This window comes from Nicotiana tomentosiformis, chromosome 5 (assembly GCF_000390325.3).
Source record: "Nicotiana tomentosiformis chromosome 5, ASM39032v3, whole genome shotgun sequence".
In the NCBI taxonomy this organism is placed as follows: Eukaryota; Viridiplantae; Streptophyta; class Magnoliopsida; order Solanales; family Solanaceae; genus Nicotiana; species Nicotiana tomentosiformis.
This window is the reverse complement of record NC_090816.1, coordinates 106,896,125-106,912,515: the sequence shown is the minus strand read 5'-3', so window position 1 is coordinate 106,912,515 and position 16,391 is coordinate 106,896,125. Positions and strand designations below refer to the sequence as shown.

General features: G+C 40.0%; 1 non-coding gene across 1 annotated transcript; it reads right to left on the bottom strand.

The window, feature by feature from the left end:
* Positions 1 to 15,916: 15,916 nt before the first annotated feature.
* Positions 15,917 to 16,023, bottom strand: LOC117279270 (small nucleolar RNA R71). The gene has a single exon (XR_004509686.1). It is a non-coding gene; the product is annotated as a small nucleolar RNA R71 (small nucleolar RNA).
* Positions 16,024 to 16,391: the final 368 nt, after the last annotated feature.

The following is a 16,391-nucleotide window of genomic DNA, read 5'->3' as shown; positions in this document are numbered from 1 at the left end:
GAGTAGTTTCAAGTTGAAGTTTTACAAATATATTTTTTAAAAAATATATATTATTAGCTATAATAAAAAAAAATGAAAATATATAATAAAAATTATCCATTCAAATTGTGGAGTAGTTTCAAGTTGGAGTTATAGAATTATTTTAAAATAAAAAATAAAATAAAAAATAAAGAAACTTTCAATTCAAATGATAAATACAAAAATATAAAGATACTATTAGGATGTTATACATATTATAAGAATATATTTTATATATATATATTTATATATATATATATATATATATATATATATATATATATATATATATATATATATATATATGCATCCATCCACCTTTTGATGAATTCAAAATTATAATTTAGTAAAAAAATATTACATTATTTAAATTTTTAATAAACTACAAAATTTGAAAACTAATCAAATAAATATTACAATAGAAAGGAATGTACGAAAAGATGGGGATATATATAATTTTATGATATTTATATTTTAAATTAGTTAAAAAATAAAAGATAAATAAATAACACTCAAAAAAATTATCATTAGTACTAAGTACTTGCTAATTCAATAATAAAAATAAAAAGAATCAGACAATTTATTTGATTACTATATGATGTGTATCCTTTAATTTTGTATAAATTGTGTTATATTTCTGCACACTATATTAAATAATAAAATACAACTAGTATTTATTAAGTTAATATGATATATTAGATTATAATTTTATAAGATTAATATTCTGTCAAATTATCTGCTCATCGTGCGGGTTCTTATACTAGTATATAATAAAAGGAGAGGCAAAAGTAGAATATTAAGACAAGTGACATAACCACAAAAAATCAAGTGGTATTAGGACAAAACAAACTACTTTTCTAACTAAAACACCTTTTGAATTTTAAATTTTGAATTAATTGGTTGGTTACTCTATTTGAATTAACAAATATAGATATCTTATAATTAGCTATAATAAAAAAAATAAAAACACACACACACACACACACACACACACACACACATATATATATATATATATATATATATATATATATATATATATATATATATATATATATATATATATATATATATATATATAATTGGGGAGCAGTTTCAAGTTGAAGTTTTAAAATAAAAAAACAAAACAAGAAAAAAATAGAATTAGCTATAATAAAAAAATAAAAATATATAATTAAAAAACCAACCCATTCACATCGGGGAGTAGTTTCAAGTTGGAGTTTTAAAATTATTTTAAAATAAAAAATAAAAAATAAAAATAAAAACACTTTCAATTCAAATTGGGGAGTAGTTGCAAGTTGGAGTTTTAAAATTATTTTAAAATAATAAAACGAAAATAAAGAAATTAAAAACTTTCAATTCTAATTGGGGAGTAGTTTCTTCCTAATATAGTAGTCTATATAAATATCTATTTTATTTTTTATATATATATAAAAGAAGTAAATAATTATATGATGCCAAGTGGTATAACCATAAGACGACAAGTGTAGATTCTTAGGACAAAGCTCCAACAAAGTTGGAGTTTTAAAATTATTTTAAAATAAAAAATAAAATAAAAAAATTGCCAATTCAAATTAGGAATTAGTTTCAAGTTGGAGTTTTAAGACAAAATAAACTTCTTTTCTAACTAAAAAAACCTTTTGAATTTTAAATTTTGAATTAATTGGTTATTCTATTTGAATGATATAAATATAGATATCTTATAATTATCTATAATAAAAAGATGAAAATATAAAAATCAAATACCCATTCAAATTGGGGAGTAGTTTCAAGTTGAAGTTTTAAAATTATTTATAAAAAAATTAGATGTAACAAAAAGACGAAAAAATATATATTAAAAAAACTACCCATTCAAATTAAGGAGTAGTTTCAAGTTGGAGTTTTAAAATTATTTTACAATAAAAAATGGAATTACAAATAAAATAAAATTGCCAATTCAAATTGGGGAGTAGTTTCAAGTTGGAGTTTTAAGACAAAATAAATTACATTTCTAACTAAAAAACCTTTTGAATTTTAAGTTTTAAATTAATTGGTTACTCTATTTGAATTAAAAAATATAGATTTCTTATAATTAGCTACAATAAGAAAAAAAAAAAAAAAAACTACCCATTCAAATTGGGGAGTAGTTTCAAGTTGGAGTTATAGAAATTTTAAAAAACATTGCACATTCAAATTGGGGAATAGTTTTAACTTGGAGTTTTAAAATTATTTTAAAATAATTAAAACGAAAATAAAGAAATAAAAACTTTCAATTCAAATTGGGGAGTAGTTATTTCCTAATATAATAGTCTCTCTCCCTCCCTCTCTCTCTCTCTCTCTCTCTCTCTCTCTCTCATATATATATATATATATATATATATATATATATATATATATATATATATATATATATATATATATAATAATTTAAATTAAATTAAAAATAATTATATATATTGGTAGTTTTTTTATAACAATAATAAAAAGTCTTATATCTTTATATTTTTGATGAATTTAAAATTATAATTTAGTAAAAAAATATTACACTATATAAATTTTCAGTAAATTTCAAAATAAGAAAACGAATCAAATATTATAATAGAAAAGAATGTACGAAAAGATGGGGATTGATGGTAGGCTATAATTACATGTTTTAGTCGCTTATTTCACTTTAATTTACTTCACTTTAATTGAGTTTGAGCTTTAATCGCTAGTATTTTGCACTAATTGTGTATTTTATGCCTTGCATGAGTGATTTCGAGCTATGTAGATGCTATGGAATGAATTCGAGCTATTTGGAGCTTTGAAGTCTGAGTAAAAATCCAAAAGATTAAGCCGGGATCGTGTTCGAGGGTCGAGGACTAAGTCTGGATGTCAAAATCAAAGCAAAATCTGTACTCTGACAAATTTGCACTAATGTGACGCACTATGCGACGCGCTGTGCAAATCTTTGCTGCCTGTCAGAACTAGCTCTCTGAAGTTTCCCACTAACGCCACGCCTGGCGCATCGCCCCATGTGGCGTGCCTGTACAAATTTTACACAGTAATTGTCCTAATTCGCGTAGGAAAAGGTGGTATCGTTTGGGCCCGACCCTTCTTGGTATAAATACACGTAAAAAAGTTATTTTTAGGACTTTTGACACATCTAAGACCTACAGAGGCTAAGAAGGAGGTGGAGAAGCGAAAGCACAAGGGATTCATCATTCAATCCTCACTCAAAAGAAGAGTTTTGATCGTTTTATGTTTTTCTTTATATTTGTGATGAATTATTCCATATATATGGAGTAGTTCTCTTTAGGGATTGATGGATTTAGTGTATTGATAATTGTTTTTGGATATTAACTCTAGTTTTTATGCATTGAATCGTTTTGGGTGTTTTAATTATTGCATCTATATTCACATGTTCATATAATCGAGATAGGCATAACTTGTGATATCTTTGCATTATCTTATGGGTTGAGTTCATTAATTCTTCTTAGTAATCGAAAGAGGCTAGTTGAATTATTGTTTAGACCTAGTTAGGAGGATAATCGAGAGAGGTTCTCCTAAAGACCAATCCACTACGAATTCTTGCATATCTTCACCGAGCTTAAATTGGTTCATTGTAACGATCCGTCCGGTCGTTTTGAGAGTTATAGCCCCGTTTCCCCCATTTTTGCTTTTTTATGTGTTATTTAGATGCATTGTGATGTATCGGGTTGATTGGTTTGAGTCCGGAGTATTTTTGGAGTGGAATAAGACACTTAGTCTCTTATTTAGAACCTTAGGTTGGAAAAGTCAACCAGATATTGACCTATGTGTAAACGATCTCAAAATTTAATTCTGATGGCTCCATTAGTTTCGTTAGGTGATTTTGGACTTAGGAGCGCGTCCGGAATGTGATTTGGAGGTCCGAAGTGGAATTAGGTTTGAATTGTCGAAAGTTGTAAAAATTTGGCGATTTTGGTCGGCAGTGAAAAAATTTGATATCGGGGTCGGAATGAAATTTCGAAAGTTGGAGTAGGTTCGTAGTGTCATTTGTGACGTGTGTGCAAAATTTGAGGTCATTCGGACGTGGTTTGGTTGGTTTCGGCATTGGTTGTCGAATTTAGAAATTTAGAAGTTCTTAGGCTTGAATCCGGTGGTAATTTGGTGTTTTGATATTGTTTTGAGTAATTCGAAGGTTCGACTAAGTTTGTATGTTGATATATGACTTGTTGATATTTTTGGTTGAGGTCCCGAGGGCGTCGGGGTGATTCTGGGTGGTTAACGGATTTGTCGAAGTTGAAAAATGTAGCTGAAGCTGTTGCTACTGATATTTCCGCACCTGCAAAAAGGGAGTTGCAGGTGCAGGGCTGCTGGTGCGCATGGGGGTTCACAGGTGCGGGCATTGCTGGGATAGGCAGGATGCGCAGGTGCGAGAAGGCTATCGCATCTGCGAGCCCGCAGGTGCGAGACCTGGGGCACAAATGCGGAGGGAAGGAAGAAGGCTAGCTTCGCAGATGCGGCATGTCACGCGCAGGTGCCACAGGTTGGCCGCAGATGCGGAACCTGGGCTCATAAGTGAGTTCCGCACCTGCGATGTATTTTTTTGCAGGTGCGGTTGCGCAAAAGCGAGAAATGGTCCGCAGGTGCGAAAAAGCCTGGGCAGAAACCATAAATAGAACCCTTCGCGAATTTGGTTCATTTCCACCATTTTCAAGTTGGTTTTTGGAGTGATTTTTGAAAGGTGATTCAAGGGATATCAGTAAGGTAATTTGCTTGAGCCCTAATACTCGTATATATGGTGATTTTCCGTTATTTAATCAAGTAATTAGTGAAAATGAGGGGTTAGGGCTTGGAATTTTTGGAGAGTAATTTAGGAATTTGAAGGACCAAACGATGTCGGATTTTGATGAATTTGGTATGGTTAGACTCGTGAGTGAATGGGCTTTCTAGTTTTGTAAATTTTGTCGGATTTTGAGACGTAGGCTCGGGGGCCGGGTTTGAGCCAATTTCGGGTTTTGGTCTAAATTGATAGTTTTTCTTGTGAAATTCATTCCATTAGCGTATATTGATGGTATTGTACTGATTGTGAATATATTTGGAACATTTGGAGGCCGAGTTCAGAGGTAAGAGCATTGCGGGGTAGAGATTTGACCGGGTTGAGGTAAGTAACGATTGTAAATCTAGTCCTAAGGGTATGAAACCCTAGATTTCGTATCATTCTACTATTTTGAGGTGATGCACATGCTAGATGACGGGCGTGTGGGCGTGCATTGTTGGGGATTGTGACTTAGTCCGTCCCGTAGCAACTGTAAAGTTGCATATTTTGTTGAAACTATATGATACTTATATGTTTTAGAAAGAGTTTCTGTAAATTGGACTGAATGCCATGTTTGGGTCTTATGCCAGTGCTGTTTGGACTCTTAGGGGCCTATCTTACTATCCTCTCGCTGTTTTCGATTGAAAATCTATACTCAGTCATGGTTATACTTGTTTAATGCGCAACTCAATTTTGTTACTCTATTTTGATGCATATAAATGATGTTTTGGGCTAAATACCCTATTTTTACTAAAATGCCCGAGTGGCTTGAGAGGTTTATGACTGAGTGAGGCCGAGGGCCTGATTTGTGAGGATATTTATGGGATCGGGCTGCACGCCACATCATGTTTTATATAGGCCGAGGGCCTAAGTGATTTATGCCATGATTTGGCTTGATATAGCGCTTGGGCTGAAGGAGCCCCTTCAGAGTCTGTACAAACCCCTAGAGCGCAGGTACCTACCGAGTGTGAGTGCATAGTGCTGAGTGACGGGGAGACATGAGTGATTGTGAGGTATGCCCGAGTGGCAAGAGTGATTGTGAGGTTTGCCCGAGGGGCTGTATATGAGTGATGCTTTGCCCGAGGGGCTGTTTATGATTTTATCATTTTTGCTCACCTTTGCATTTTTCCTCTGTTTGAAAACTGTTGAAAAATATCCTTAAATGATTTTTACTGGAACCGGGTTTAAACGAGATATTTTGATTCAAATCCTGATTTTAAAAGCATGAGGTATTTTACTGAGATTTCATGATATGAACGTTATATGCTTTATTGCTCGTCACTACTGCTCAGTCTTTATTTATTGTTGTTACTTACTGAGTTGGCGTACTCACGTTACTCCATGTACCTTGTGTACAGATCCAAGTGTAGCTGGACACGGTAGCAGTTATTGATTATTCTGGTTGCAGATTTTCTCGGAGATAGCAAGGTAGCTGTTTGGCGATCGTAGTCCCTGCTCTTCTCCCTCTTATCTTCCTCTAGTTGTATTTGGCTATTTTCCAGGCTGAGTTAGCCTTGATATTGTTAGACAGATTGTAGTAGATGCTCATGACTAGTGATACTCCGATGTCAAGCTTTTCTTTTCCGCACTTTTGTTTAATTTGAACTCCTTTATAAAGGGTTTTAAGCTAAATAGCCTTGGAATTATCCTTGAAATGAAAAATATCAGTTTGTTTTAGAATGAGTCGGCTTGCCTAGTACCACGATAGGCGCCATCACGACAGGGGTTACTTTGGGTCATGACAGATTGGTATCAGAGCCTAGGTTACATAGGTCTCACGAGTCATGAACGGGTTTAGTAGAGTCCTTCGGATCGGTACGGAGACGTCTATACTTATCTTCGAGAGGCTGCAGAACCTTTAGGAAGATTTCACATTCTTGAATTCTTGTCGTGCGAATCTGTTGATTCTTGTAACTAAACATTTGTTGTTTCATTCTCTCACAGATGGTGAGGACTCGTACTACCGGTCAGGAGGGCCAGCCACCAGTACCACCAGCTTAGGCCGCGAGAGGCCGAGGCCGTGGTAGAGGCTGTGGTAGGGGCAGAGGTGCAGCCCGTACCGCAGTTGGGGCAGTACCTACAGATCCACCAGTTGTCCCAGATTAGGATCATATTCTAGTTGTTGATGCACCAGCTCAGGCACCACCTGTGCCTATTGTGATTCCAGGCCTTCAGGAGACCCTAGCTCAGATTATGACAACATGTAATGGCCTTGCTCAGGCGGTCTCTATCTCGACGGCCGCAACCACTTCTCAGGCCGGAGGAGGCACAAACACTTAGACTCCCATCGCTCGTACACCCGAAGGTTGTTCAGGGACTCCAGACACCGGGGGCACCACCAGCCCAACCAGTTGCAGTTGCTCAGGATTATGTAGTTCCTGCTATACCTGAGGATGATCAACATAGGTTGGAGAGGTTTGGGAGACTCCAGCCACCACCTTTCAATTGCACAGAGAGAGAGGATGCTCAGGACATTTTGGACAGGTGTCAGAGGATACTCCGTACTGCTGGTATTCTGGAGACTTGTGGGGTCTACTTCACTATTTTTCAGTTTTTTTCGGGGCTGCACTCAGATGGTGGGAGACTTACGAGAGGCGTAGGCCTGTTGGCGCAGCACCCCTTACTTGGCAGCAGTTCTCCGTGGTCTTTTTGGAGAAGTTCGTGCCACGATCCCACAGAGAGGAGCTGTGCAGACAGTTTGAGCGGCTTCACTAGGGTGATATGTCTGTGATGCAGTATGAGATACGGTTCTCTGAGTTGTCCCGTCATGCTATCTGGTTGGTTCCCACGGACAGGGAGAGGATCATGAGGTTTATTGATGGTCTCACTTATCAGCTACAGTTGCTCATGACTAGAGAGAGGGTTTCGAGTGCTACTTTTGATGATGTTGTCGACATTGCTCGACAGATTGAGATGGTTCGTGGTCAGGAGAGGGTTGAGAGGGAGTCCAATAGGCCTCGTGTCAGGGTGAATTCAACGGTGCTCCTTTTGGGGGTCAGTTTCAGCACGGTAGAGGTCGTCATTTCAGGCAGGCTCAGTCAGCTCGGCCATTTCACCGTGGTGCATCATCTGGCCATGGTTATTACAGTTCTCATCAGGGTCACTCATCACTTAGTGCCCTTCCATATCAGAGTTCGTCCCGTGCTCCACCTGTTCAGGGCTCTTCTATGTCGGGTTCTTCTACTAGTTATCCCGGTGCTAGGGGTTCCCTTCAGTTCCCGCCACCAGTACCAGGGAGTTGTTTTGAGTGTGGGGAGTTTGGGCGTATGTGGAGGCATTGTCCTCATCGTCATGGAGTTCTATCTCAGCAGAGGAGTCAGCCTCCGACTTCAGCACCAATTACCTCACCACCCGCCCAGTCAGCTCGGGGTGGAGGTCAGTCAGCTAGGGGTCGCCCTAGAGGGGGAGGCAGATCGAGGGTGGCCAGGCCCGTTTCTATGCCCTCCCTGCCAGACTAGACGATATTGCTTTAAATGCTATGATTACAGGTATTGTCTCAGTTTACCATAGAGATGCCTTAGTATTATTTGACCCTGGTTCCACGTATTCAAATATTTTCTCGTATTTTGCCTATTTTCTAGATTTACTTCGTGAGTCTTTAGTTTCATATGTTCATATATCTACTCTTGTGGGCGATACTATTGTCGTGGACCGCGTATATCGGTCATGCGTGGGACTATTGGGGGTCTGGAGACCCAAGTGGACCTTTTGCTGCTCAGTATAGTCGACTTTGATGTGATATTGGGTATGGATTGGTTATCTCCATGTCATGGTGTTCTAGATTGTCACTATAAGATGGTGACGTTGGCTATGCAGGGAATTCCGAGGGTTGAGTGGAGCGGTTCTGTAGATTATGTACTAAGTAGGGTAATTTCATATTTGAAGGCCCATCGCATGGTTGAGAAGGATTGCCTATCCTATTTGGCGTTTGTGAGGGATGTTAGTGCAGAGACTCCTGTCATTAATTCTGTTTCGGTGGTATGTGATTTTTCGGATGTGTTTCCTACAAACCTGTCGGGCATGCCGCCTGACAGGGATATTGACTTCGGTATTGATTTGGTGACAAGCACTCAGCCCATTTCTATTCCACCGTATCGTATGGCACCGTCGGAGTTGAAGGAATTGAAAGAACAACTTCAGTAACTCCTTGATAAGGGGTTTATTCGGCCTAGTGTGTCACCTTGGGGTGCACCCGTTCTATTTATGAAGAAGAAGGATGGTTCCATGAGACTGTGTATTGATTACAGGCAATTGAACAAGGTCACAATCAAGAACATGTATCCTTTGCCTCGTATTGATGATTTATTCGACCAACTTCAGGGAGCGAGGGTGTTCTCCAAGATTTATTTGAGGTCCGGTTATCAACAGCTAAAGATTCGGGATTCAGATATTCTTAAGACAGCTTTCAGGACCCGATATGGCCATTATGAATTCTTAGTGATGTCTTTTGGACTGACTAATGCCCCAGCAATATTCATGCATTTGATGAACAATGTATTCCAGCCCTATTGGACTCATTCGTTGTTGTATTCATTGATGACATCCTGGTGTACTCTCATAGCCAGGAGGAGCATGCTCAATATTTGAGGATTGTATTACAAAGATTGAGGGAGGAGAAACTTTATGCAAAGTTCTCCAAGTGTGAGTTCTGGCTCAGTTCAGTAGCATTCTTTGGACACGTGGTGTCCAGTGAGGGTATTCAAGTTGATCCGAAGAAGATAGAGGCGGTTCAGAGTTGGCCCAGACCGTTCTCAGCTACAGAGATTAGAAGCTTTCTCGGTTTGGCTGGTTATTACCGTCGATTTGTTTAGGGTTTCTCGTCTATCACATCGCCCTTGACCAAATTGACCCAAAAGGGTGCTCCATGCAGGTGGTTGGACGAGTGTGAGGAGAGCTTTCAGAAGCTCAAGACTTCCTTGACCACAGCTCCAGTGTTAGTTCTGCCATTAGCTTTAGGTTTTTAAACTGTATATTGTGATGCCTCGAGGATAGGCATCAGATGTGTTCTGATGCAGGAGGGTAGGGTGATTACCTACGCCTCGTGCCAGTTGAAAACCTATGAGAAGAACTATCCTATCCATGATCTTGAGTTAGAAGCCATTGTTCATGCCTTGAAGATTTGGCGCCATTATTTGTATGGGGTCCATTGTGAGATCTATACTGATCATCGGAGTTTGCAGTATCTGTTGAAATAGAAGGATATTAATTTGCGTCAGTGGAGATGGTTGGAGCTTCTTAAGGACTATGATATAACTATTCTGTACCATCCGAGGAAGGCCAATGTGGTGGCTGATGCTTTGAGTCGCCGGACAGAGAGTTTGGGGAGTTTAGTATATCTTCCAGCAGCAGAGAGACCTTTGGCATTTAATATTCAGGCCTTAGCGGGCCAGGTTGTCAGATTGAATATTTTGGAGCCTAGTCGGGTATTGGCTTGTGTGGTCTCCATGTCTTCTCTTTATGACCGTATCAGGGAGCGTTAGTATGATGACCCCCACTTACTCGTTCTTCAAGACAGGGTTCAGAGAGGTGAGTCTAGGGATGTGACCATTGGTGATGACGTTGTGTTGAGGATGCAGGGCCAGATATGTGTGCCTAATGTAGATGGGCTTCGGGATTTGATTCTTGAAGAGGCCCACAGCTCGCGGTACTCCATCCATCCGGGTGCTGCGAAGATGTACCAGGATTTGAGGCAACACTATTGGTGGAGACGGATGAAGAAGGATATAGTTGGGTTTGTGGCTCGGTGTCTCAACTGTCAGCAGGTTAAGTATGAGCATCAGAGACCGGGTGGCTTGCTTCAGAGATTAGATATCCCAGAGTGGAAGTGGGAGCAGATCACCATAGACTTTGTAGTTGGGCTCCCACGAACTTTGAGGAAGTTCGATGCTATTTGGGTTATTGTGGATCAGCTAACCAAGTCTACGCACTTCGTTCCTATTGGTACTACTTATACTTCAGAGCGGTTGGCTGAGATTTACATCCAAGAGATTGTTCTCCTATGGTGTCCCAGTTTCCATCATTTAAGATAGGGGCACTCAGTTTACCTCACAATTTTGGAGGGCAGTGCAGTGAGAGTTGGGTACTCTGGTTGAGTTGAGCATAACTTTTCACCCTCAGACGGACGGGCAGTCCGAACGCACTATTCAGATATTGGAGGCCATGTTGTGCGCTTGTGTCATTGACTTTGGGGGTTCATGGGACCAGTTTCTGCCACTCACGGAGTTTGTATATAACAACAGTTATCAGTCGAGTATTCAGATGGCTCCGTATGAGGCTTTATATGGGAGGAGGTGTAGATCTCCGGCAGGATGGTTTGAGCCAGGTGAGGCTAGGCTCTTAGGTACAGACTTGGTCCAGATGCATTCGATAAGGTGAAATTGATTCAGGAGCGGATTCGCACGGCGCAGTCTAGGCAGAAGAGCTACGCAGATAGGAAGGTCCGTGATGTGTATTTTATGGTTGGGGAGAAGGTTTTGCTGAAGGTATCACCCATGAAGGGTGTTATGAGGTTTGGGAAGCGGGGCAAGTTGATCCCCCAGTTCATTGGGCCTTTTGAGGTGCTTCAGAGGATAGGGGAGGTGGCTTATAGGCTTGCCTTGCCACCCAGCTTGTCGAGTGTGCATTCAGTGTTTCATGTTTCCATGCTCCGGAAGTATGTTGGCGATCCGTCCCATGTTTTGGACTTCAGCACGGTGCAGTTGGAGGGTGATATGACTTATGATTTGGAGCCGGTGGCCATTTTGTATCGACAAATTTGAAAGTTTGAGGTCAAAGGATATAGCTTCGGTGAAGGAGTAGTGGAGAGGTAATCCTGTGAAGGAGGCCACCTGGGAGACCGAGCAGGAGATGCGGAGCAGATATCCACGCCTATTCGAGACTGCAGGTATGTTTCTAGACCCGTTCGAATACGAACGGATGTTTAAGAGGGGGGATGTAACGACCCGGTCGGTCGTTTCGAGAGTTATAGTCCCGTTTCCCTCATTTTTGCTTCTTTATGTGTTATTTAGCTGCATTGTGATGTATCGAGTTGGTTGGTTCGGGTCTGGAGTATTTTCGGAGTGGAATGAGACACTTAGTCTCTTATTTAGAACCTTAGGTTGGAAAAGTCAATCGGATGTTGACCTATGTGTAAACGATTTCGAAATTTAATTTTGATGGCTCCATTAGCTTTGTTAGGTGATTTTGGACTTAGGATCGAGTCCGGAATGTGATTTGGAGGTCCAGAGTAGAATTAGGTTTGAATTGGCGAAAGTTGAAAATTTGGCGATTTCGGTAGGCAGTGAAAAAATTTGATATCGGGTCGGAATGGAATTTTGGAAGTTGGAGTAGGTTCGTAGTGTCATTTGTGACGTGTGTGCAGAATTTGAGGTCATTCGGGCGTGGTTTGGTTGGTTTCGACATCGGTTGTCGAATTTAGAAATTTCGAAGTTCTTAGGCTTGAATCCGAGGGTAATTTGGTGTTTTGATGTTATTTTGAGTGATTCGAAGGTCGACTAAGTTTGTATGTTGATATATGACTTGTTGGTATTTTTGGTTAAGGTCCCGAGGGTGTCAGGGTGATTCCGGGTGGTTAACGGATTTGTCGAAGTTGGAAAATGCAGCTGAAGCTGCTGCTACTGTTATTTCCGCACCTGCGGAAAGGGAGTCGCAAGTGCGGGGCCGCTGGTGCGCATGGGGGTTCGCAGGTGCGGGCAGTGCTGGGCTAGGCAGGATGCGTAGGTGCGAGAAGGCTATCGCATCTACGAGCCCGCAAGTGCGAGACCTGGGGCGCAGATGCGGAAGGAAGGAAGAAGGCTAGCTTCGCAGATGCGACGTGTTACGTGCAGGTGCGCAAGCGCAGGTGCGACAGGTTGGCCGCATATGCGGAACCTGGGCTCATAAGTGAGTTCCGCACCTGCAATGGATTTTTCCGCAGGTGCGGTTGCGCAAAAGCGAGAAATGGTTTGCAAGTGCGAAAAAGCCTGGGCAGAAACCATAAATAGAACCCTTCGTGAATTTGGTTCATTTTCACCATTTTCAAGTCGGTTTTTGGAGTGATTTTTGAAAGGTAATTCAAAGGCTATCAGTGAAGTAAGTTTCTTGAGCCCTAATACTCGTATATATGTTGATTTCCCGTTGTTTAATTATGTAATTAGTGAAAATGAGGGGTTAAGGCTTGGAATTTTTGGAGAGTAATTTAAAGATTTGAAGAACCAAACGATATCGGATTTTGATAGATTTGGTATGGTTAGACTCGTGAGTAAATGAGCTTTCTAGTTTTGTAAATTTTGTCGGATTTTGAGACGTGGGCCCGGGGACCGGGTTTGAGCCAATTTTGGGTTTTGGTCTAAATTGGTAGTTTTTCTGGTGAAATTCATTCCATTAGCGTATATTGATGATATTGTACTGATTGTGAATAGATTTGGAGCATTTGGAGGCCGAGTCCAGAGGCAAGAGCATTGCGGGGTAGAGATTTGACCGGGTTGAGGTAAGTAGCGATTATAAATCTAGTCATGAGGGTATAAAATCCCAGATTTCGTATCATTCTACTATTTTGAGGTGACACACATGCTAGGTGGCGGGCGTGTGGGCGTGCACTGTTGAGGATTATGACTTGGTCCATCCCGTAGCAATTGTAAAGTTGCATATTTTGTTGAAACTATATGATACTTATATGTTTTAGAAAGAGTTTCTGTAAATTGGGCTGAATGCCATGTTTGGGCCTTGTGCTAGTGCTGTTTGGACCTTTAGGGGCCTTTCTTACCATCCTCTCACTGTTTTCTATTGAAAATCTATACTCAGTCATGGTTATACTTGTTTACTGCATAGCTCAGTTTTATTACTCTATTTTGATGCATATAAATGTTGTTTTGGGCTGAATACCATGTTTTTACTGAAATGCCCGAGTGGCTTGAGAGGTTTATGACTGAGTGAGGCTGAGGGCCTGATTTGTGAGGATATTTATGGAATCGGGCTGTATGTCGCAGCATGTTTGATATAGGCCGAGGGTCTGAGTGATTTATGCCATGATTTGGCTTGATATAGCGCTTGGTCTGAAGAAGCCCCTCCGGAGTCTGTACACACCCCCAGTGAGCACAGGTACCTACTGAGTGCGAGTGCCGAGTGCTGAGTGACGGAGAGACATGAGTGATTGTGAGGTATGCCCGAGTGGCAAGAGTGATTGTGAGGTATGCCCGAGTGGCAAGAGTGATTGTGAGGTTTGCCCAAGGGGCTGTATATGAGTGATGCTTTGCCCGAGGGGCTGTTTATGATTTTATCATTTTTGCTCACCTTTGCATTTTTCCTCTATTTGAAAACTGTTGAAAAATATCCTTAAATGATTTTTACTGGAACTGGGTTTAAACGAGATATTTTGATTCAAATCCTAATTTTAAAAGCATGAGGTATTTTACTGAGATTTCATGATATGAACGTTATATGCTTCATTGCTTGTCACTACTGCTCAGTCTTTATTTATTGTTGTTACTTACTGAGTTGGAGTACTCACGTTACTCCCTGCACCTTGTGTACAGATTCAAGTGTAGCTGGACACGGTAGCAGTTGTTGATTATTCTGGTTGCAGATTTTCTCGGAGATAGCAAGGTAGCTGTTTGGCGATCGCAGCCCCTGCTCTTCTCCCTCTTATCTTCCTCTAGTTGTATTTAGCTATTTTCTAGGTTGAGTTAGCCTTGATATTGTTAGACAGATTGTAGTAGATTCTCATGACTAGTGACACCCCGATGTTGGGCTTTTCTTTTCCGCTCTTTTGTTTGATTTGAACTCCTTTACAAAAGGTTTTAAGCTAAATAGCCTTGGAATTATCCTTAAAATGAAAAATATTGGTTTGTTTTAGAATGAGTCGGCTTGCCTAGTACCACGATAGGCGCCATCACGACATGGGTTAGTTTGGGTCGTGACATTCATATTGTGAGCTTGAGACTTAATCGAGAGAGGAGTTTCTACTAAACGTTTGAACTAATAATTGAGTGAATTCGAGAGACTTACTTCAACATTAGAAGTGAATTAACTAGAGTTAAATCACAGTCATTTATCTTGCACCTATCCAATCAACCCCTATTCTCCCCCATTGATATCTTCCTTGCTTACTTTTGTTAGATTGTCATTAGTCAATTAGTTCTAGATTCTTAGTTAATTTTAGTTTTAATTTACATAATTCTCAATTGTCGATCATCTTGAATAGCAATCTAGATACAAACTACAACAATACTGTTTAACTCCAATCCCTATGGATACGATATTATGTTATACTATATTCGACTAGCGAGCATAATTTTGTGTTGTGTTTTGCGCTAATCCAATTTTGGTGCCGTTGCCGGGATTAGTAATCAATAGTGTTTGAAATAGTTTGTAGTGCTAATTCATGCATTTTTCTTATTATTTTATTTTTACCTTTTTACGTTTGGTGTTCTTTGATTGTGCGCAGGCTACAGGTTAGATTGGTGCATGACTCGATCATCTGGGAAGGAAGTGCTATCATATGAACCAGAAATTGAGAAACAACTGTGACAGTTGAGGAAGGAAAGAAATCTCCCCGAGGACATAGAGAAGGTTGGGCAATCCTCAACCAAAGAAAATATGGCTGGAGATGATGATAATGCAGATTTGGCTGCGAGGGAGGCAACCCAACAACGAGTGAAAGCTACACGGGATGCTGAGGAAACAACTCTGAGAGATGCACAAATTGTCTATGAAAAGGAGAGGGCTCGAAGAATTACTGAGAATCAACCTATGGTTCCAGACCAGTTCGAAAACATAGCTCCCGGTGCTGGGAGACCACTTGGCAATTATGCTAGTCCAGCCTACAATCAAGGCTTATTAAGTGTGAGACCATCTCCAGTTGCAACTAATAATTTTAAGTTGAAGCAAGGGTTGCTTAAAACTCTTCAAAACTGTTGTGTCTTCAGAGGAAAGCAAAACGAAGATCCAAACAACCATCTAATGGATTTCGAGGAGATCATGAATACCTTTCAATACAATGGTGTGTCACAAGATGCAGTTTACTTAAGGGCATTCCCCTTGACACGCAAAGATGATGCAAAACACTGGCTTCGAAGCTTGCCTAATGGATCGATTAGAACATGTGATGAGATGACCAGAAAATTTCTTGACAAATATTTCTCATCAGCTAAGACAGGCATGTTTAGAAGAGAAATCCATAACTTCTGCCAGAACGAGACTGAAACTGTGTTTGAAGCATGGGAGAGGTTTAAGGAGATAGTGAGAAAATGTCAACATAGTGGAATTGAACTCTGGATGCAACTCTAGGACTTTTGGGATGGATTGACACCGGCCTCACGAAGAACATTAAGTAATACAGCTGGAGGCCCATAGATGAAAAAGACTCCAGAGGAGATAGTCACAATTCTAGACGAGTTATCTGAAGATGTAAATTAGTGGCCCTCTGAGATTGCTGAAAGAAGAAGATCAATTGGTGTTCACCAAGTTGATGCTAATACATCTGTGTAGGTACACCTTGTTTCCATGGCCAAAGAAATAAGGAAGCTTACCTTAGCCTCAATATATAATGAGCCTCATGCAGTGTGTGATATATGTGGAAGAGGACACCCTACTCATGAGTGTCAAGCCTCAATTGAGGAAGTTAATGCTGTGG